Source organism: Terrapene carolina, unplaced genomic scaffold, assembly GCF_002925995.2.
Source record: "Terrapene carolina triunguis isolate 2854851 unplaced genomic scaffold, T_m_triunguis-2.0 Scaffold139, whole genome shotgun sequence".
In the NCBI taxonomy this organism is placed as follows: Eukaryota; Metazoa; Chordata; order Testudines; family Emydidae; genus Terrapene; species Terrapene triunguis.
The window spans coordinates 6,905,525-6,930,148 of NW_020664490.1; the positions used below are offsets into that span (position 1 = coordinate 6,905,525).

Sequence of the window (24,624 nt, forward strand, 5' to 3'; positions counted from 1 at the left end):
AGAAATTTGGATCACAGAACCTTAGCTTAGAACTAAAATTGATTTTTTTAAACCATAGTTGTTCAAAGATCTTAAAATAATTTCTCTTCCTCATTTTTTGAACCTTTAAAATAAAAGTTTATATTTAAAATGAAATTGAGAAGTAACATACTGTGGTGGGGTTATTGAACTGAACTTTTGTCTCTAGTAAACTGGATTCAAAAAGTTATTGTTTAAAAAAAAAAAAGTGCTATGTGCACTAAATCTCTAGGATTCTTGCTGCCCTTGTATGAAATGCTTCCTAATTATGTATTTACCTGAGCTGATCAATACTATATTAATTAAATATGTTCTAGCTGCCCTTTTTTCAGGCCTCATTTCTGTAATTGCAGTCCTCGCACTCACATGGAGCCCCTGTTAACTTCAGTGGGCTCCTCGCATGGGTATATTTGCACAGCTCCAATGGCAGGAACAAGGTGTTGGCTATTTAAAAATGGATTCCTGGTAAACTTTGTTAATGTTGACACCTCAGAATGTCACTGGCCGGGAACCAGAAAAGTCAACAAGAGGGAGCATAGATATGTTCATCAAGAGGGAATATAGACATGCTTGTTTACACAAGGGAAGGAAGAGAGGTTAACATCCTGTAAGTAGGCAATAATCTTATAGTTGGGAGGAACTCTCACATCTGAATGAAGTAAAGTGGGTTTTTTTTAGTATTGGGTTTATTTTTGCAAGTAAAGAGGATCCCAAAGTGCTTTAGAAAAATGATCCCTTCATCCTAGATTGAAATGGCAACACTTTTCAGATGTAACAACACCTGCTTAACAGTCCACGTGACGATTTAGGACAGGAAGTGAGGAAAACGAAGCAAACTGAAAACTTATGTCCAGAACCTGACAGAGGGGGGCGGAAAAAAAGGCAGCAAAATACAGAAAAAAGTTCAGCAAACCTCTTTGTATTCCTTGTGTCTCTATTTTCCTGTCGTCACTTTCAAATACAGTACCCTCAACCATTGTGAATAAGACCGTGAGTATTGATCACTGAAGGGAAAAATCTTTGAAATCTCTGTGCGTTGAAATTTGGAGTTCAGACCTCCATTTGAAAGAATATGTTCAAGGGGATTACCTTCAGATCATACTGAAGTTAAGTCCTTGATAATATGCATCTTAAGCATTTACAGATAGTGAGTTTTAAAATTGAAAAAATAAAACCTGTCATCTGTATTTATTTTGTTTACTGAACTACAATGAATGTCTCTTGCAGTGTTTTAAAAGTCACTGCACTGTTTGCATCCGCTCTAAAAGTTTCCTATTATTGTATGATTTCTTTTTTATTTTACACTTCACATTTTAAAAATTTAACCCTACCTATTTTATACTATCATTCAGGTTACCACTAGATGTCAGCGTTGCTTTAATTGTTAAAATGAAGTTGATGCATATTACTTAGCTATAAAATGTTTTTTCCAATATTTTTTCATATTAAGCAATGATTAAAACCCAGTGATGAGGAAAATTTCTTACGTTCTTTACCAGTTTTTTTAAGCTATACAGTGGAGCATAATAAAAATAGAAATACAATATTATAATATTTGGACTTGGCTCACCCCAGGAATTTAGAAACACTGCTACTTCTGGGAATAGCTAACTTTACAGCTGAAACAGCCTGTAAAAATATTGCCCCTTTAAAATCACCAAATCACTCTGAACTACTAATGGAGTTTTTGAAGCAGTAGTAGTGGTTTGGTTGCCTCTAGGGGCTGATAAAACTACCTTGGAAGACAGGGAGACTATGTATCAAGTTGATCTAGTATATAAAACATGCTCTTATTATAAGAGCCTTCAGGTTATAGAAAACTCTGCAACTAATACATTACGTTTGTAAACATTATGTCGCTTTTAAAAAGCGTAAAGATGAAAATGAATTATGAATGACTTAACCAAACAGCAGTGATGTAAAGTTTCTGGAACTCGGGTGTCATTAATACACAAGTTTACTTGAACATAAAGTTTACAAAGCTTTTAAGAGTGCAAAAATATAATTTTAAATCCTTTTCATTCAGTCTTCATTGCCTTTGTTTTCCAGGGTGTTGCATGCATCCATGGGATTAATATGTATAAATGCTATTGTATAAAACAAACTTCATATATCTCTATAATGCACAGTATTTGTGCCATTGCGCTTTGCCTGTTATGAGCAGAGATCCTAAAAATCCATTTGCTATGATAAAAATGTGGAAAAATATAGACTTTGCATTTTTACAGGGAATCTTTAGTTTTTACATTTTGTGAAAAAAAATAAAACCATATATTAACTATTAACTAAATTTTGTTGAAAGATAGTGTGATCATATTTCCCAAAGTGAAAATAGGAGACTACATACGGCTGGCCTGAGGTGTCCTGGGCTGGTGTTTACAGCCCGAGCCCTGTCGCCGCTTGCCCCCCTGTACATTCCTCTGCGCCCCCATAGGGGGTGTGACAGACCCAGACCAGTGGGGTACAGGAGTCTGGTAGAGGGCAAATATACTGGTCACTGGATGAGTAGTTTTCTGTTCCCTGAGTGACCAGAGAAGGGGCTGCACTAGAGTAATCAGGAACCTGCTAGAACCAGTTAAGGCAGGCAGGCTAATTAGGACACCTGGAGCCAATTAAGAAGAAGCTGCTAGAATCAATTAAGGCAGGCTAATCAGGGCACCTGGGTTTTAAAAGGAGCTCACTTCAGTTTGTAGTGCGAGAGTGTGAGGAGCTGGGAGCAAGCGGCGCAAGGAGCTGAGAGTGAGAGGGTGTGCTGCTGGAGGACTGAGGAGCACAAGCGTTATCAGACACCAGGAGGAAGGTCCTGTGGTGAGAATAAGGAAAGTGTTTGGAGGAGGCCATGGGGAAGTAGCCCAGGGAGTTGTAGCTGTCATGCAGCTGTTACAGGAGGCACTATAGACAGCTGCAGTCCACAGGGCCCTGGGCTGGAACCCGGAGTAGAGGGCGGGCCCAGGTTCCCCCCAAACCTCCCAATTGACCTGGACTGTGGGTTCTTCCAGAGGGGAAGGTCTCTGGGCTGTTCCCCAACCCACATGGTGAATCTCTGAGGCAAGAAAATCTGCCAATAAGTGCAGGACCCACCAAGATAGAGGAGGAACTTTGTCACAGGGGGCACATCCCACTTTTTTGGCAAAACTAGTCATTTGTCCTGTTTGCTGCTCAGTTGGCAAGAGCAAATGGGACAAATGCCCAGTTTTGCCAAAAAGTCAGGATGTCCGGGACAGGGCTTAAAAAAGGGACTGTCCTGGCCAAAATGGAGTGTATGGTCGCCTTAGTTGAGTTGATACCTATATATATTGTGGCTAGGGAAACTAAAGTTCATCATTTCATTTTAATTGCAGAAAAATATGGACTTTTATGTTATATCAAAATTCTTCAATAAAAAATATTTATCACGGAAAACTAGAATCCCTGGGTCTGAGCAAAATCACATTCTAAAGCATATGCAGAGTTTAAACTGATGCAAGGTACAAAGGCTAGTCTACACTAGAAGCTACAACTAGAAGCTAATGTAGCATGTTGGGTGAAGACACTCTATGCCAACAGGAGAGAGCTCTTCTCTATGCCAACAATTGGCATAATAAAACCACTTCTGTGAGAGGCAGTAGCTATGGTGGTGGGAGAACCTCTCCTGTCATCATAGCACTGTCCACACTCAGGACCGGATTAACCTTTTGTGGGCCTGACGCTAAACATATTTGTGGGCTCCCAGGGGGAATGTTTGTAAAAGACAAGTGATTGACACAGAAGTTGTCTTTGACACAGCACACAGTTGTACAAGTTTCATTTACAATGTTTACAGATTTAAATTGCAGATGGAGGTGGCTGTCACTAGGGTACCAGCAATGGTAGCCCTAGGACAAAAAGAATACATAGAAGTGTACATAAAATACATTCTAAAAGAAAAAATAAAACACAGTGGATAAAAACAGCTAACAAAAGCCAAAGCTGGCCAAAACATCAGCCATGTGCTGCTCCCATTAAAAGGGAACCTTCACACTATCTCACCCTTCACATTTCTCATATGAATTACTAGTGCTTCAATTATGTTTTTGTATGAAATTAGGGCAAATTAAAAACTGTTTAAAACATTTTAAAAATAAAAAACATGAAAAACTTTAATACATTTTATTTACAGTGTCATTATTCATATTAGTCCAGCTTCAGGACAGACAGCAGACAGGACCCTGCACTCCAAACACTCCCACGCCAGCAGTGGCGCCAGTCAGGATGCTACCCCAGGACTCTGCACGAGCTGCCCACAACCATCACCCAGTGGGGCAGGCCACACAGACCTTGCTGTTCCACAGATCCACTGCCATGTGAACTGGTGCCCCTGCCAGGGTCTAGGGCCAGGCACATGGCTAGGGTGACCAGATGTCCCAATTTTATAGGGACAGTCCCAATATTTGGGGCTTTGTCTTGTATAGATGCCTGTTACCCCCACCCCCATCCTGATTTTTCACACTTGCTGTCTGGTCACCCTACACATGGCACCGGATTTTCAGTGCATATGGTCCTGTCGCCCTGCGCCAGCCATGGCAGAGCTGCAATGGGCAGGGGTTCAGTCCCCGAGGGGGGACCCAGCCTGCGCCCGACCCAGAACCAGTAACCAAAATGAATCAGAAACATGAATGCAGATGCCAGTCTGTGTTGCCCCAGCCAAGAGAGGGTCACTGGACCACATGCTGCAGTGGGAGGGCACAGAACTGGCCAGCGGACACACACGGGGTGGGGTGACACACACCTCTACTCCCACCACAAACATGGGGAGGGGTGACACCCCCCCCCACACACACACACCGCTACCCCTACCCTTTCCTCACACGTGGGGGGTAATGACTGACTGACTTTCCCTGCTCAGTGCTCTATGCCCTTCATGCCTGGCTGGGCCCTGAGCCCAGGTCCACTTCTCTCTGTATATGGTGCTGCATCTTCCCAATCTCCCCATCTGGCTCTGGTGGCGCCTCAGCCCGGCTTGGTGCCGCCGCTGCCACCCACCCACATGCATTCATCAGCCACCACAGCTCTCAGTGTGCAGCCAGTGCCGGCCGTAGACAGCCCTGGGGGTGGGGAGCGGGGCCCTGCTGACCAAGCCGGGATTGGCCCTGGAGCCAGCAAGTGGCGGGTGGGCAGGGGCTGCGCTGACGGACCCTGCCTCATGCGCTGCAGCCTCACCTCGCTGCCTCCTTGCACACTCACCCCCATTGGCTGCTGAACACCCCCCCGCCCCCGTGCTCACCATGGGTGGGTGGGCAGCTGGTGAGCAGGGATCTGGCCAGCAGGACCCGCCACAGTGCTGTGGCCGTGGCCATCCCCTTATAGACCCCCTCTGAGTGTGGGCCCAGCACTTTGGTGCCATTGTAAACCCGGTGCTGTTCACACCAGCGCTTAGGTCAGTGTAATTTACGTCACTCGGGGGATGGTTTATTCATACCCTTGAGCGACATAAGTTATACCGACATAAGTTTTAGTGTGTACAAGCCCTTAGTTTTTGTCATTTCAGCCTGTAACTTCATCACTGCAGACTGTTCCTTTAATGGCCATTATTTCTATTTCAAAAAATGAGTTAATACAAGGTGTTCTGAAATTGTGCACGTAAACGAATGTCATGTCATGCTGCCTGAACAGAGATGTATTTATTCTTTCATAGCTTCTGTGAAGTAACAAATCTGCGAAACACTTTTTATACTCCATAATGCTAATCTTTTGCTACAGCCTAAATCCGACTTTCATATATTTCTAGTCCTGTTTACGAGAGAGAGAAATTTGTAGAGTTGCCCCTTTAGTCTGAACTAAATTTTGCAGGGTTCTTTTCATTAGGAATAGAAGTTTGTGGCACAAGTCAGGTACAGTCTTGGTGTAATCTCATTTATGTATTTAAAAAAAAGTCAGTACTGTTTCTCTGAACACAGTAGAAACAGCTGTATCCTTGCTCAGAAATCCCCTAGTCTGGCACTCCAGTGAGCTCTGTGCCCAAGAAGTTCTGTCCTTCTGCTTCCTTTCAGGGTAACATTCACAGCTTTCTCTTGCCTGTCTGCAACCAGCGTGCACAGTTTGCAAATCACTATTCTGGGGGAATTCTGCGCCAAAGAATTAAAAATTCTGCGCACAATATTTTAAAATTCTGCATATTTTATTTTTCAAAGTAACACTATATAATCATGTCCGTTTCAGTTCTTTTGGTAATTTATTTCAGAATACCTATCAGCAACTTTGTCTAATAGTACAGACACAAAAAAGTTCCTCCAGGAGTAGAGTATGACAACCCAGTTCATGCTTCTCTGCTCCCTCCCCCCAGAGGAGGGGGGCCAGACACCCTCTCCCTACCAGAGTCCAGCTTTGGCCCCCCTTAGCACAGACACTCGCATGGACCCCTCGCCCCCAGACCCCAGCTGTGGGCCTCCTCGTCCAGACACATGCACCCCCTCCCCCCAGACTCCAGCTGTGCCCCCCCTAGACACTCATCCCCCAGACACTCGCCTGCCCTCTCTCCCAGACCCCAGGGATCCAGAGGGAGAAACTGCCTGATGCTGGGTCTTGAGCTTGTGTGGAGTCTCCTGCACGCTGCCTCCTTCCTTCAGGGCATGTTAGGAACTGCAACTGCCAGGAACCCTCCAGCTCCTCCCCCCCACCCCACACAGTGTCTTCTGCTTGTGAGCTTGCTCTGCCAGGTCCAGCAGCCACTAGTGGCAGCCAGCAGTGGTGCAGAATTCCCCCAGGAGTATTAACCTACTGGGCTGCTTAGTACCTTGAGCAGTAGTCTCTGTTTGCAGCTGTATTTACTACATAAGAAGCTGGATTGCTCCTCCCCTTGGGTATGAAAGAGGATGCCTGACACACCCATAGGCTTTAATGAGGCCTGTGGTTTTGGATCCAAGGGTCTGCTGATGACGCACCTTTCAGCATAAGGATATTATGGACCTGTGAACATTTGCAACATTTAATTTGAAAAATTAATTAAGCAAATGTTATATTGTTGTCTTTGTTCTGTGCATACCCATTTTTTAAAATAGCTATTTCTGTAACCACAATGCTTTAATTGCCTTGTTGCATATAAAAAGTAAAAGGGTATCTTTTGCTTTATGTGCCTAGTGTATTGTTTTCTATCTTTGCAAGGACAAGGGCTAGACTTCTTTTTAAATGAAAGGTGAAATTCTCTTTCATGAGGTCCTATGTTGGCTCTATTAAGAAAGGACTTGTCTGAGTCCTCTCTAATTTGAGAGTGGAAAAGGCCAGAAACGAAGTGGTTCTTGGAGTATTTTTCAGTGTGGATTCTACTGTAGGTGTGCATGAGTCTAATGCATGTGAGGTCTGAGTTAATTTAGTAGTCACGTCCACTGGGCCTGCGCATGCACCCTTGTGCAAGGACATAAAGGGCAGAGTGGATGTAACCCTCCTTCAGTTCCTTCTTACCTGTGGCAGTGAGATGGAACCTCGCAAGTGTCTGACCTGCTACTTTTGAGATTCATACTTACCTTTTAGGCTCTTCTTCACCCTCCTTATCTCTGTTCATTTTTAGTTTGAACGTTCCTTGGCATGCGTCTGACGAAGTGGGTATTCACCCACAAAAGCTTATGCTCCAATACATCTGTTAGTCTTAAAGGTGCCACAGGACTCTCTGTTGCTTAATACCAATACAGGCTCTTTTGACCTCGTACAGATTCAAGGCGCTTGGTCCCCAGATGACAATGAATTGCATATGAAAGTCCTGCAGCTCAAAGTCCTCAGATTGGCCTGTATATCGTGTCCCTACATGTTCTCTGGAACTCAGTGGTGCAAATATTCACAAACATGACAACTGTGCGCTACTTAAACAATGGGATGCTCATTTCTCACATCTCTGTCTGGAAGCCATCAAGCTCTGGACATGGTGATGTTTCAATGGGTGACCACATTGGTCCTTCACCTTCTAGGAGTCAGTAACAACTTGACCAGTATCTTAAGCAGGCAGTCGATGACCAGCTATGAATGATCCTTGCACAGATCCATTGTAAGACTGATATTCTGCTATTGGGAATCTCCTCCCCCCCCCCCCCAAAAACTATTTTGCCTTCAAAAACAACGCCAAATGTCAAAATTCTTCTTCCAGAGGAGGACTAAGCCGATGATTGTTGCCAGATGCCTTCCTTCTATGGTGGAACAGAGACTTACTCTACACTTTTCCACTGATTCCTCCGATTCCTAGAGGATATCCAAGATCAGGAGAGATAGGACCCTGGTTGTTGTTGCCCTGTATTGGGTGAGGCAGTCTTGGCTGACAAACCTGTTACAAATGCCAGTTCAGTCTCCAATTGAGCTCCTGCTTCATCTAGACCTGATCTCATAACACAATGGCCAGATACTCCATCCAGACCTGGAAGTGCTACATCTGAGAGCATGATTGTTGGCTAGTTGAATACCATGAATAGACACTGCTCTGTACAGGTCCAGGAAATTTTGGCTCACAACAGGAAAAATCTAAATGGAACAGGTTCTCAACATGGGCAGCCCAGCATGGTTGGGTCCCTGTCCAAGACTTGATACTGAAGATCCTTGACTACCTACTACACTTAGAACAGGCTGGCCTGTTGTTCTTCTCTAATAGTCCACTTCACTGTAGCTTCAGCTTGCCGCCTACCTGTACAGTTGTCAAGGTAGATTTAAATCAAGGCGATTTAAATCACTAGGTGGAAAGCCTTTATATAAATCATTGATTTTAATCAACTTTTCCATTTGTACTTTTATTTTCTGAAGAACGGTCCATTGTCATTGGTTCATATAGCAATTAAAACAAGTTGATTTACAGTGAAATAGAGCCTTTAGACTAGATTTGGTGCATCTTTTTGCTACTTAGGAAGGTACACTATAACTATACACATTTAATTAAGCAATTACATAGCTTAATATTTTCAGATTCTTATTGTACATTTTTAGTATGTTAGAAAATGGTGAATGATATTGCTTATTTACTAGATAATTAACTTTTGGTCATGATTTGTGTCAAGCTTCATTAGTATGGTAACTGTAACTTAAAAAAATCAATTTTTTAAAGCAACCTTAAATGTTTTGGGTACATAAGCTCTTAGCAAAAGATTTTTCACATTTACAGCTAAATGAGTTATTAAAGGAACAGAAGGATTAACTGTAGTCAGTGAATTAAGATGGTAATTGCAGGTCAGGCGCATTTGAAAATTTTCCCAGGCTAAGTGAAAGTGATTGGAGCTTAAGTTCCTACTTGCCTAAGGCTATGTCTACACTAAAGAGCTTACAGCAGTGCAGCTGTAAGATCTCTAGTGTAGCCGCACTAAGCCGATGGGAGAAAGCTCTCCTGTCTACATAACTACCGCTGCTCATTGGGGGTAGATTAATTATGTTGATGGAAGAAGCTCTCTCACCGACATACTGTTGTCCACACCAGCGCTTATCGCAGTGTGACTTATGTTGCTTAGGGGTTTGTTTTTTTCACATCCCTGAGCGACATAAGTTATACAGACATAGGCTACCACTTAAGTCTCTTGAAAATGAGACGAGTCTCCTAAGTTACTTAGTCTGTCCTTCAAACTTTTAGAACTGATAGATCTCATCCTCTCCCCCCTCGTTTTTATTCCTAGACTGGAAGAGAAAAGGATTAATTTTCCTATTTTTTTCAGGTCCCAGTTGATTTCTCAACTTTGAATGAATTTGTCCAAATGAAGAAAATATTCTGTGTGCCTGCAGAAGAGGCTACTACTGTAAAAAGCTGGTTCAGCACTTCAATAAACTCTGGTCCCAGCTGCTTAACTAGTGATGCACACCAGTACAGTGGTGTGACTTTCTTAGCAAACATATACTGTTTGAATGTTTCATTTCCAGCCCTGAAATTTATTATGATTGATTATTAGATGCCCATACAATAGTAGCATCTTCTTCCGCAGTGAGGCATTTACCCTAGTAATTTGAGTTGAGAATTTTGCCAAGAAAATGAGGTGAAGTACTGGATATTTCTTTCTTCAATGTCTCTTAAGTTACTTCTAAATTTCAACAGCATTAGCAGTACAGTAGCAATCTTTCTGCAGCTTGTCCAAGGCTATGGAAATAGTTTTCAGTATATTCAGCTTATCTTCTACATTTCTCTTTAGTCCAATGTTGACTACTTTGGCTGTGTTAGTTCCATCTATTTTGGCATGATTTTCTTCACAAATTGTCATCTGAATAGGCCAGTTCTTAATAAATAGCTCAAAACAAGTCAACCACTGAATTCCATCATACATCTTGGAGATGAATTAGTTGGGATCATCCTGCTCTCTTCAGTGAAGCTGAAGCAAAGTGGTTGTTACAGAAAATGTTGCAATTTGAACATTTTCCTTTATTCCTGGAGTTGAACTTAAGTCTTTGGCTAAAAGATGCATCATATGAGCACTGCAGCCATACGTTATAAGCTTCAGGTTCCCTTCTTCAAGATTTCTTGTCTTTGCTCCATTTTGCAGCGTTGTCTGTGACAAAGCTACATACGTAAGGCTTGAATTTTTGTTCAGTTTCTTATAGCTTTTACTGCTGCTACTTTTAAATATTATGCTGTATGGTCATTTCCTGATGTATCACTTTTTTCTGCAAGATAGAAAACCCCATCTTTTGTTTCATACAAACACATTGCTGGAACATTGTGTACATTGCTTCACCCCTAAAGACTCAGATTAATGAATTTCCCATCAATTTTTTTTGCACATTTTTTTCCCTCATACAGGAATCTTCCAGCAATGTTTGCTCTGCTGGTTGGAGAGTAGCCTGGCTGTAATGATTGAATCCTATGAAATGCTTGTCCCGAACAAGATAAAAGGGAGAATTTATTGTGTAAATGAACTGTGAGCAATCTTTTCATCTATAGAGTCTCGCTGGAATTTGCTGGTCTTGATTAGGAACTCATCCATGTTTTTATTGGATGATTGAAGAAAATCTTTTGTTTAAATATAGATAATCTACTATCTGATGTATGCTTAGTTGCAGTACTACCTGTGTACCAGCAGATGACTGAAGTTGTAGACATTGCAGATGATGGACGTTCATAACCCGTTATGTCTAAACTGGACCTTGAAACAAAATGGTAAAAAAAAGTCAGTCACTCACTCACTCTTACTCAGCGCACTGCTTTTTTTTTTTAAGACTGTAAATGAAAGATTCTGCTTACTACAGCTATTTTTATCACGATTAATATGATATAATTTATTCTAAACCCAGTTTTATAGGGAAAATAATAAATCATACGGGTTATCTAAACCTATTTAAATCCTTATCTCTCGCAACACACCGAACCGCTTGAAAAAACCCTATTTTAAAAATTAAAATTAATAAGTGACTAATAAACATTGCTTTTAAACAGGAAATCTTTACTTAGGATGTTTGATTATATTGAGCAATAAAAATAGTCAGAAGTCCTGTAGTAACAGTAAAAATGCAGCTGATAAATACTCCCACAACAAAGTAATATACCAATTATGTTTTGAACACAAACATATTGAAATTCATAAGTGTAATCCACCCAAAACACAATTTATGACAATAATCTGTTATCATTTACTAGCACAGTAAAACATGGTAGGCAGTCCATGACAATGGTCCAAAAATAAGTTTACTAACCAGTTGATCCTGATTGTTGAGACTTGTCCACATCTTCAAAGTCATTGCCTTCTAAAGAATATTTTTCATATTATTTCATTCTGACAACCAGGTCTTGCATCTCTTTGTTGCACTGTTTATTTTGACAAGTGTTCCTTTTTTACCTAGAAATACAGAAATTCCTTGAAAATATTCCCATGTTAGTCTTTTTTACAACTTCTAGCCATGGCAGTTTTTTTCCCTTCAGTTCCCAGGTGTTGAAATCAACGCTAGAGGCTGCACTCTGAAAAATGTGGTTCCTTTTTCCCCACAGTGTCCTGCTCTGCTACCAGTGTTGCTCATTGCTGGTTATGCACTCCTTCTCCTTTGTTACATAACTCCCCCACCACCAGAGGGGCGGAGAGGGGGAGGGAGGAAGAATTAGCAATCCAAGACTTCTGCTGTGTAACCCACATGCCTTTTACACTGTGTATTAAACTCCCAAGGTTACAGCTTTTCTCTGACCTTGGATGGGTAGATGCTGCCACCACCCAAGTGCAAAAACCCTTTTTAAAACCCAGGAAGGTGCACTTGGGAATTCTTTCCTGTGGGGTACCCTCAAGCCCTTTCGCCCCCCTCCCCCCTCCAGGGAAGAGCTGAGAAAGAAAACAAAGGAAATCAGCTGTTGCTACCAGCTAATTAAACAACATATACACAAACTTCTTAGGGACACAAAAATCCAATCCTGTTCTTTTAGGGAAAAAAAAAAGAAAAAAGAAAAAAAGACATCTGGAATTTAGGCTTTTTGCTAGGTTTAAAAAAAAATTACAGGGATTAAGCATCAAGATAACTTCTTGAGGTCCAGTTTAAAGGTTACAAGCAAAATAAAAGCTGGGGTTAGCACAGAGGAGTCCACAAGCTATAAAGAAATAAAAGAGAGAAATCTAATCGTGTCTTCCTAGACATTTCCTGATCTACTTAAGTATCTGGAGTATCAAATGAGTAGTTTCTAGGTATGATATGACGATTTTCATACCTGGCCAAAAGCTTTTTACAGCATAGTTCCAGCCCTGTCTCTCCTCCGGGAGAACAACACAGACACAAAGGAGAAGTTTTTTTTCCCAATTTTAAACAATTCTAGCCTTCCCATTGGCTCTTTTGGTCAAGTGCCCACTCCCTTCCTTTTACCTATGGACTTTTTAAGTCTTTACAGGTAAAGCAAGTAGAGAACAGCTACTAACAGGGGTTTTATAGCTAACTGGCTGGCTGTGTGTCCATAAAAGGAAGCTACCCCCCACTTCATTTATCACAGAAGGCAAGTAAGGAGAAGCTATAAAATAGAAGTAGGATAGCAACCAGGTAGGCTCAGTGGAGATCCTGATGGAATACATGAGGGTATCTCCCAGGTCCCAAAGCCTGTGATAACTTTGTCGTCTCTTGACTCAGTAGCACTTGAGTCCTCTGCAGGCTGAAGCCTTAATACAGTACATGATCTATTGTGCCATATTTATAAAGTCTGACTTCAGAACTTTGGTGTTGTCCCCCAATATTTTGTTATATAGAAAAGCAGCCTTTAACTCAAAGTTTTTGATAGAGGCTCATAGATTCAGTATATTAATTTTCTTATATCAATGTTTAAAGAGATTATAATAAGTTTAGGCCTTAACATATTTGTATTAAATTCAGATTTCATTTTTAAACAGGTTCATTTTTAAAAAGAATAACTTCTTATAATTTAAATTATAATCAATTTAAATTAAAAAAATCCAGAGTGAATACTGCTTGCCAGTCCCCTACTGTAGGAACCACATTGACACTTACTGGAAGAAAAGAGAGAGGTTACTTTCCCTATGATAACTGTGGATCTTTGAGATACTTCTAATCAGTGTGGATCTCATGACCCACCCTCCTCTTCTTCCTTTTTCTGAGTCTTCAGGAGTAACTAAGTTCTGTTTGCAAGGGGATGGAGGGAGGGTAAGGGCCTCTCTACTATTTATGACCTTGCATGGGGGCACAGGCTGTACGGGCGGCCTTGACAGACACTGCTATTGAAAAAACTCTGATATCACATGCTCCTCGTGTGCCCCGCAGTGAACCACACTGACTATAACTTTTTGAGGAACCAGTTACTGTAGGGCAAGTAACTGTTCTTTACCTACAATTTATCCTTTTCCCTGTCTCTTGAGAGTCAGTTTCACTGAGCCCTTGCAGGGCTCCCAGGTTCCACAGCACTGGGGCAGCCCTGCCACGCAGATTTCCCCTAGGCAGGGGACATGAGGACTTACAGACTCCTGGGCTGTCTAGAATCCCAGGAAGCCAACTGGTCCTTGAATCTGGAAGCCTTCGGCTAGGTCTACACTACAGCGGGGGGTCGACCTAAGATACGCAACTTCAGCTACGTGAATAGCGTAGCTGAAGTGGCGTATTTTAGGTCGACTTACCTGGCTGTGAGGACGGCGGCAAGTCGACCGCTGCCGCGCCGCCGTCGACTCCGCTACCGCCTCTTGCCGCGGTGGATTTCCAGAGTCGACGGTAGGGCCATCAGGGATCGATTTTATCGCGTCTTCACTAGACGCGGTAAGTCGATCCCCGATAGACCGATTGCTACCTGCCAGATCGGCGGGTAGTGAAGACGTGCCCTTCGAGTCTTTGGCCCCAGGGCAGTCTGCATAGTGGGGTTGCCCTGGAACTGTAGACCATGTTAACCCAACCCAGGAATTCCAGGCTCCCTGTTCAGTGACAGTGAGCCTAGAAGCCCTGGTAGCTCACAGGGCTTTCAGGCTCACTGTCAGACCAGGATGTGGAGGTCATGCTTAGTGGTTGGAGCAGGAGTCAGGCTGCCAGGTATTGGAATCCGGGGTCAAAGGCTAGATGTCCAAGTCCGAGGCCAGGAATCGGAGCTGAGAGTCAGAGCCAGGTTATCTGGAGTCAGGCAAGGCTGGGTCCAAGGCAGGAGCAGGGTGGGAGCAAGACTACGAACGAGCAGGCACAAGAGCTGTTGCAGCTATGGGCAAATGCTTTGAAGAGCCACCAAACTGCTGCTTCTGGAATTAGGAGCTGGTCTATTGACTTTTCCCAACAATAATACAGAGTAGCTAATCAGGCAGCCTGCTACAGGCGAGCTGCACTTGTTGCCCAGAGACTGCTGCAGGTCCAGATTCCTTACACTCCCAGCTTCAAGGTAGGGAGCCTGGAAACCCTGGCGTGGTTGGGCTGTCCCAGAGCTGCAGACCCTACAAGCCTGGGGTCCTCAGCCCCCAGAGCAGATTGCATGGCAAGTCTCCGTATCAGTCTGTCAGGCAAGCTGGCAGAGAACCCTGCCTGTGGTTGGCTGAAAGTTCATTGAACCAGACTTGATTTTTTTGGTGAGAAATTTTGGGTTCGAGCAGGTATTTTCCAGCACAACTGTTTCATCAGAAAATTTCTGACCAGCTCTAGTTGTAACCTGCTTCCCACCTTTGCCTCCTGTCTACCTAAATTGTAACTGTTAGCATTCTTGCTCTCTCAACACTTCAGCCTCATCGCATATCTCCCCTTTTCCCCTTAAAATCCTTCTACTGGCTTCTTGTCTTTCGCCTCATCAGATGCAAGCTCTTTGTCCTTGCTTTCAATTCCTTATGTAATCTTGTTGCACATATATCTCAGCTTTCATTTATTTCTTTCCTCCTCCCTTGGGCCCTGGCAGTCTTCCCAATCTTCTCCCCTTACTGCTCCCTTTTGTCTGTCTTCCACTCCTAGTTTTATGCCCTCTATCGTCCTGTGTCGAGAGCAGTCTCTTTTCTGCTTCTGTGTATTCTTGTCCTTCAAATGCCTCCTTAAAACCCACTTCTAGAAATACTTTGTCTTTTTCCCAAATCATGTCTTCAAATCTTTTTTGCCTTATACTGTAAGATACATAGGTAGATAGAGATATATGAAGTGATTTCTAATAAACATAATCAATGCTTATTTGTAATGAGTGCAATTCACCACCCACAGCCTGTTCCCTCAACTCTTCCTTTTGTGTCTTGTAGGTAATAATTGGATAATTATATATTTCTAAAGTTTTCTAGCCTAGATGAAAAACGACTGTTCGCCTTTGTGTATACTTACACAAATGTCATCCCAGTCACAAATTCTCTGGCAGCATTGTTTACTTTACGCTTCAAGGCAGCAGTGACACACCTATCATTGTTCATTTTTGAATGTATTGCTTAGCCTGCTGATATTCATTCACCTTTAACATCAGCATACTGATGTTCATCATGCTTTCATCATGGTGCACACACAGACACCAGTGGCTTTTAGTCTGTTGTTGAAAATGTAAAAGGATCCAAATTTCTTTCCAGAAAGAGGGAACTATTCAGAGCATATGCTTTAATGTAGTTCACTGCTCGTATAACATCCACCACAGCATTAAGGCACATTAGCAATGTCTTTGAGCTAGGACATGATGATAGATTCCACTATGAGTGACAGTCGCATTAGGTGACATGCACTTTACCTTCTGCTGAAAGCCGGACCATGCACCTATCATGGCCCGAGCACCATCAGTACAGATACCACAAAGATTTTTCCACTCAGTGCCATTGCTTTTGAAAAAGGCATTTACCTTATTGAAAACGTCCTACGCTGTTGTTTCAAGTTGTTCACAGAATAAGAACTCATGCTTAACATCCCCAGCATTAACATACTGTATGAACACTATCAATTATGCATAGTTAGTAACATCAGTAGTTTCATCAAATTGCACGCTGAACATACTGAAAGCAGAATGTTTAATTTCATGCACAGCTTGTTCTTTGATATCTTCAGACATCTCACATATTCTGCATTTCACAGTATCATTCGACATAGAAAGTATATTAACCTTTTTGGCAGTATCATTGCCAAGCATAAGAGACACAATCATAGATGCCGACTCCATGGGTGCTCCAGGGCTGGAGCACCCACGGGGAAAAATTGGTGGGTGCTCTGCACCCACCGGCAGCTCCCCACCCCACTCACCTCCGCCCCGCCTCCTCCCCTGAGCACGCCGCCATGTCCTGCTTCTCCCTCCTCCTTCCCAGAGCTTGCGTCGCGAAACAGCTGTTTCGTGTGGCAAGCCTGAGAGGGAGGAGGCGGGGCTGGAGCGGGGATTTGGGGCAGGGGTGGAGTTGAGGCAGGGCGGGAGCCGCAAGCACCCGTCGGCACAGAAAAAAGTTGGCGCCTGTGGACACAATATCTTTGCATGCTGGCAGAACAAGCTCCTCACCTATCATATGCAGCTTTTTGGTACGAGCGATTCATAGCGACACAACATAAGAGGACTCCATAGCTGAGGACGTTTGCTGTTGGAAACCTCCATCTGCATCAAGCCTGGCTTTCTTTGTTGCTGCTTCTCTGCATTTGAAAAAATCCACATTTTGATTTTTATGCTCTGGATGTCTAGTTTCAAGATGTCGCTGCAATTTGCATGGTTTCATCAGTTTATTAGACAAAACTTTGCTGCAAATGATGCATTGCGTTTTTTCAATACCATAGGTGACAATGCTGGTAAAACTGTATTTAATGTAAGACTCTAAATACTTTAGTGTTTTAGCAGTAGAGGGGACCATTGTTTTCAGGAAAGTATGCTTCTGGATGTCTGACTATTAAATAATAAAGAACTTTTTCAGCTGTTGAACAATCAAGCCAATGGTGTTTCAGTCCCAGGGCTGGCCTTAGGGAAAAATGACATGCTGGGCAAACTTCTATTTGGTGACTTTTCTTTGGAGGCGGAGCAGGACTGAAGGTGGAGTGCAGTTGGGGTGGAGCTGGGCTGGAGGGGTTGGGGACTATGAGCCAGTCGTAGGATGGGGATCAGGATTCACGGCTCCATGCGTGGTCTGACTCCAGGCTGACAATCCTGCATGTGGCCAGGCTCACAGCCCCACACCCAGCGGGAGTCAGGACTCTCAGCCCTGCGTGTGGGCAGACTCTGGGCTGACAACCCAGCCCGTGGCTGGTGGTCAGGTCGGGGCTTATAGCCCCGCACGTGGCCAGGGGTTGGGTTGGTGCTCACAGCTTGTGACTCCCACATAATCACCTCACAACCCCCTGAGGGGTCACAACCCCAAGTTTGAGAACCCCTGTTTTTAGGAGACATTCAAACAATATGCTATAGTCAACTCATTTGATTTTTCTTGGGGGACAGCAGGAACATCTGCTGAGTTTGACTGACCAAGAACTTAAGTAATTGAGATGGTTGTAGCATCTGATGCCAAAAATCTTCAAGGCAACACGTATGAGAGAATGGAATCTTCATAATTTGACATTTATAACAGTTCAAGTCTCAAATAAAGAAAGAGGTTAGAGAAATTATGGGGGAAAGGGTGACACATATATGAATATGTTCAGTCGTTAGGGTATTGGAATGTGATTAATAACAAAAGTAACAAATTGTTAGACGTTTGTTACCGAATGATCTGTTGGTGATTATGGTGCTTACTAGTAGAAATGGGTCTCATTCAAGAAAATAGTTAATTTCTCATTAGTTAGTAACTATATGACTAGTAGTACTACTACTCATTACTAACTAACTACTATTGCTAGTTTTTCAATAGAAAGGAAAAATTTGGCCCAAATTAAAATAATAATGTTTAAAAAGAAAAAAGTTATGGAGAGAAAAAAGGTCCAAGCTTCAGAATGAAAATGGGTTAGCACTACTGAAAAGCATATACTGCACTTGACATCATATAACATCAACAGTCCTGCCAGAAATGGTTTATTGAGCTTGCCAAAGGCATACTTAGAGTATATTTTTAAAGTAAAGTTACCATCTGTCTTGCTAGTTGAGTTCTGATATTTTTCCACATGAATCATTCCAACTGAAACATATGTAATTTTTTCACATGCATTTTGAAGTTAGAAAGTGCTGTAATGTTACCTTATTTGAGGTAGGGAAAGTGATTTGGCATGTGGGATGTAATTAGGTGAAGGAAAGGGGGTGGTTGTGTTTTGGTTTTTTTGCTTGTCTGAAGAATTCCAATTCTAGTAGGAACATTTTTTTTTAATGGTAGATTGAGTATGTACACACCCATTTGTCAAAGCTCCTTAAATAGTCGGATAACAAGGTGATAGCTGCGATATTAAAAATTTGACTAGAATAAAATAAATTCTGATGCCTGTAGCACTACCTCAGCCACTAGATCACCTCTGTGGTCCTCAGTTGTTCCATTCATCTGTAGAGGTGGCAGAATCTCTTTTCTGTGCAGTCATAATCTTCAGTTCTTTGCACAAGAGTCTGAAGATCTGACATTTTAATTCTTTCCAATAAGTAGATGACTCTGTCCTTCATATTTACGTGGACAATGATGAGTACCTTATGTTATGCAGTCTTTCTAATACTGGACAGTTTTCTTCTTCCCGTAGTGAGGTTTTCCTTCTGACATGCAGTATGCTGTCCTGTCTTCAGCTTGCAAAACAATTGTCCACTTTTCTGAACATTATTACCTACTGGTAGAACAATCTGCAGCTGCTCTCAGTGCCAATATCTTTTCTTCTATCTCTTAAGAGTGTTCTCTCTCTGCTCATTGTCCTTGTTGGCATTACATTTTCAAAAGTGACTGAGTGCCTCAATATTTGGGTGCCCAACTTTTGAGACCCCTCTAAAAAGGTATGATTTTCAGAGGACAAGTGCTCAGCATTCTGAAAATCTCAGGCCTTTTAAAATTAGATTGAACTCCAAAATATAGAAGCATTCAAAATCATTAGTCACTTTTGAAAATTAAGGCCTTAGTCTCTACTCAGATCTTCGCTCCTTAAAGTCATCTAGAAATCGGTGATTCTTTGAAGGTTTGAGATAAAAAATTTTGTAGATTTGACTTCTTCTCATCCATATCTTTGCTTTTTTCTAACTGTTCCCTTTTGCCACTTCTTTATCATTGTGGTCTCTGCCTTTATGGTCTGTGCTTGTTTCTTGCATTCTGCAGTGCTACCTTTTACAAAATCTTATACAGAATATTTCTAACAGCCAAGTTGAGTTCATAGACATTTAAAAGTCTATGTGCTATATCTAGCAGGGCACATACCTGCCTTGAACCTATTGAAAGATATATATTTTAGATTTTGAATTCTTCTACATTTTTAAAATTTTGAATTTTTGAGGAATTGTTTAGCAACTGGCAGCTATATAAACCATGTAACATTTTACTGTCGCCAACTATTGTTCTGCTCCTGTTTCCATTGAAGTTGATAACATTCTCGATTTCTGTGTGAGGAAGATTAGACCTGTGCATCCAGTCTTGGGAAACTTTGACTGTTCTTAAGCCCCATTCATAGGCAGAAGAACTAGGGATGCTGGGGTGCTACAGCACCCCCAGGTTTTATGCGGGGCTCTGGCCACTGGCCCCACGCCCGGGGGACTCCACTCCCTGGCCCGGAGCTCAGGTCCCAGCCACTGGCCCCGCACCTGGGGCTCTGCGCCTGGGGCTCCGCTTCTAGCCCCGTGTCCATCTCCAGCTGTGGCCTCAGCCTTGGTCCCCTTACCCTTGTCTAGGTCCCCCACTCCCGGAGACATGGCCCCAGCTCTGGGTGATGGCGGGGCATGTACAGGGGTAGGGGAACATGAGGTAAAAAGTAAAAAACTGCTTTCAGCATCCCCACTATTAAAAGCGTTCCAGCGCTACTGACACCATTAGCTTCACAAGAGGTGTTGAGCATTTCTTGTCAGAATGAGACTTCTACAGGTAACTTGAGCATTCTTCTCATCCCAAGGTAGTCGACTCAAATTGACAGCGTTGGTAAATATTAAGTCAGAAAATTTTGGTTGCCTACAGATTTGCAAAATGTGTTGATTGTACTACAGTTCCTAGTGGATAGATGTGTGCGAAGCCATGGATTTGAGTAGGCAGGAAACTGCATTGCACTTTCATACCTACAAGCAGCACCTTCAGAACAGAATTGATACATGTTACTGAAGAAGAGAGTGGAAGAAATTGGGCTTCTACATAGGGATAATGGCCAAGCATACCTCTTGTGTTGAATAAATGATAAATAAATAAAACATATTTCAGGTCTCTGATGTGGACAAATAGAGGAAATAGGCCTCCCAGTCTGTCAGTCCAGCAATTTTTAAAATATTATATTTCCATTAAAAATACATTATCAAAATGTCAATCAAATGACAAACACATTTGAAAGATCATTATAATATCTTTGCAGAACCTAAAATACATTTACTAGTATATCTATTGGAAAAATTGCTTCTTGGATTTGGAGACAAACAGGTAATTGCTGTGTAAATGAATATTAATTGTTATTGAAAATCTTGTATGGGTTCTCCAGCCTCGTTGATACTTTTTTTAGACTGTCGAAAATAAGACTTCGATGGTATATAAACCCACACCAAGAACAGGCACCAAAAGATAGAAAAGGACAGATTTAATTCAGTAAGGTTCATCCAGGATATTGCAGGAAACTGCCATAACTATCACATTATGATTCGGTTTCTTTTGGAATGAAGAACATAGACTGTCGATCCTAATAGCTGTACTACAGACTTTGAGTATTTCAACATGAAGGTATATGGGATGCATGGAATGATTCTACATCCTGGTTCACATACTACAACTCTGAAAATATTCAAAAGTTGCATTAGTCTTTTTTTTCATCATCTGCATTTCGCCTTGTCACAAAATAATGGAATTTCATTTTGGGAGACTGGTTAAAGCCAGCTTTCCAAAGAACAGATGGGGAAGAAGAAAAGGGATATAATATAGAAAAAGATAAAGTGAGAAAGAATGAGACAATAAACAGCTGAATCTTGAATTCCCCCCTCCAGTAAACTTGTGGGGGACAGACACCATACATTTGATCCAAATTTTCTATTAAAAATTTTAACTGAAATCTGCTAATGCTTTGAATTAAGATAATGAAATATTAAAAATGACTATAGTGTTAAAATGGGAGGTGAGGAAGTTGTTGGGCTTTTTTGTGCAATGACACTTGTCAACACAGTTGTTTCACTGTTGATTCAGAAATAGAAAGACAAAATGCATATTAATGATTATTTTCCCATGACTTTGAATAGTGGTACATCAGACTCTACATAGATCTCATTTGCAGACAACATTTTTGTTTTTTTCAGTGCTAGTATTTGAAAATATTTTGTGAATAATGTACGTCTGATAAAAATCAAGAGTAAAACTACAAGACAACTAGAGATATTTAAATACAGAATAATAGAAAAGAATATAAAACCCAGACCTGGGTTTTGTGAGTGCTTGTGGGTTTTTGAGAGTGCTTATTGAAAGAAGCATCAATGTGTTTTGTTTCTGAACTGATTTGTTTTACAGTCTTTTTAATATTGCGGTTCTAAATGCTTTGGGTTTAAGTCAAGTAAAAATAGTATCTGTTCTTATTAGTTTAATATCTGATCTGCGCCTTGGAAGAAAGCATATTTTTGTCTGCATAGCAGAGCACCCAAGGTTATTCCAACCCTTTTTGGAAGAGAATTGACAGTGTAAAATACTTCAGGGTGCAAATCTCAATTTAAAGCACCTATTATAGTTAAGTCTGAGTATTTTACACATACAGTATGCTGTCCTCCTTCCTGGGAAATCCACATACAAAAGGTTGAGTAATATAGGTTAAACGCGTGAAGTCCTGTGAGGGGGTCTTAGAAATCAGTTTTAATAGACATTTCATCTTTGTTTAGGTTCCAATCCTGGGATTGGATCTGTGTCCTGAATTAGTAAAGACTTTCTTCTCCTACAGTGCACACAAGAAGTGAACATATAAAAATATTTGTGTAACTCCATATAAATCCTTCCTCTGGTCTTCCCAGTGCATGAATCCAGAAAAGGTTTATCTTTTGGATTGTAAGTTCCTACTCTAAAGAGCTATCTTCACTTTGTCTTGTTGGCACGGAATGAAATTATCTATCATTAGAATTTTATATGCATTGTTCAGATTGAAAGTAAACACAAAGGTTAATGCTTTTATTAGATTGCAAACCCTGAATTCTTGCTAAAGCAAACACAAGTCATATTTTGGTCACTGAAAAGTAAGATTAATTCCATCATTACAGTCACCTGAAAATTGTGGCGGTTGGAAATTGAAATTTTTTTCTGTTCCCTCCCCTCCCCAATAATTTCTGAGCAGTATTTTGAATTTAGGCACATATGTGACTCTCCAATTGTGAAAGTGGATATATTTTGAAATTTTTTTTCACTTGGACATTATATTACTTCAACATTCTGGCATCCTGGTCAACTGACCAGTGCTTTGTAAGGAGAACGTGTTAATGTCTTAACCTAGTTTCTGGGACTGGTAATGGTAAATGTAAATAAATTTATGAAGCTACTTGCTTTTTAAATATTTATTTTGGTGGCTTGTTCCAAAACCTTTCTAACAGAATCTAAGAGTACCTTTGGGCACCTTGTCAGCATAATGCAAAATAAAATTTAGGGGAATGACCCGCCAAAAACAAGCAAATATTGGTAAAGGTGCCTTATTTACAATACTAGGCTCTAATCCCACAGAAGGAGACTGCGATATTTATATTGAGACCCATTGAAGTCAGTTGGACTCCATGCACGTGCAAAAGTCAGTGTCAGGGTATGTCTGCACAGCAATAAATAAATACCCGCGGCAGAGAGTCTCAGAGCCCTGATCAACTGACTTGGGTTCCTGGGGCTCAGACTATGTGGCTGAAAATAGCTGTGTGGATGCTGGGACTACTGGAACCTGGGCTCTGAAACCCAGGCTCCAGCCCAAGCCCGAACACTTACATGGCTTTTTTTAGCCTTGTAGCTAAAGGCGGTTGACCTGGGCCCTGAGACTTGCTGCTGCAGGTTGTTTGGTGGTTGATTTTTGTTTGTTTGTTTGTTTATCGCTGTAGACAAACTACTAGTAAGTCTGGTGGCCCTGATTCTGGTCCCACTAAAATCAGTGTTAAAACTCCCTTTGATTTCAGTGATGCAGGATTGGGCCCTGGTAAGGTCCATACAATGTGGTAATCTTTTTGGATTTCAAAGATCCAACTAATTTTTTTTGTCTTAATTTCCCAATTGTAGGAGTTCTAAAATGCAGCTGCCAGTATTTTAAGCACACTGCTATTTAATCCTCTTTAGGACAGATCTAGAGAAGGCGGTGGTAAAAATGTTGGTGGGTGTCAGCACTTTCTCTGTTGCTTCCTTGGGGAAGCTGTACTTATGGTAGTAGTGGGGAATTTTTGCAGGAAAAGCATGTTGAATCTACAATGCAGGAGCTTGAGGCTCACAGTTTTTGACGTTTGCATTAAAGTGTATGGAGCTGCCAGGTTGTCAGCCAAACTGTTTTAGGGTTTAGTTTTATTAGTTTAATGTAACATTAGAAAAATAAATAAGCTTATTTTTCCTTCATTAAAACTTATTAAAAATGTTTTCATTTTTCCTCTTTGCTTCAGTTAAACTCAGAGTTGTTTCAACTCACTTTCTAAAGTTTCAGTAATCACCTGTGGGTAGAGGATCAATGGTTCCCTTCCTTTTCTTTACCAGTGAAAATAAACAACGGTCTATGGGCAAATGAATATACAACATCTGTCTCTTGATTTATAGAAGCAGAGTATTGCTAAGACCTTGACCTCTTTGTAGAACTGCACTTGATGTTTTTATAGAACCAGTCCATTTTTCAAAACGACAACCCAAACACTAGCGAAGTAGAGATTTTAAAGTAACACTGCTTACTATTGTTATCTATATTCAGAGGGAGACTTAACACAGAATAATTTTTTTTCCCTTCCTGGTAGCTACTTGTTTAAAAAGTTTCTAAAATAGGCAAATTTATGGGGAAAGATAAAAAATACTAAGTAGTTTATATTTGCACACCTTTTGTTCCTATGGGCGGAATTCCTAAATTGTGCACTTTATAAAAGAGAAACATAGTACAGTTCTGTGCAAGAGTAGTAGGTCAAGGCAATCTTGGATAAACAACCTAATAACTGATGATGTGTTAAGTTGAAATAAAGCAATTTTGTTACTGGTAGTTTCATGCAAAACCAGTATTTTTACATCACTTGTATTTTTTGTTTGAATAAAATTTTGTGAAAAAATTGTTTGGGTTCCTTGGAAT

At 41.4% G+C, this 24,624-nt stretch overlaps 1 protein-coding gene across 1 annotated transcript in view; it reads left to right on the forward strand.

Annotated features, from left to right (window-relative positions):
• LOC112124964 (beta-1,3-glucosyltransferase-like) overlaps positions 1 to 24,624 on the forward strand; it is a 129,965-nt gene that overhangs the window by 46,362 nt on the left and 58,979 nt on the right. The window lies entirely within an intron of this gene.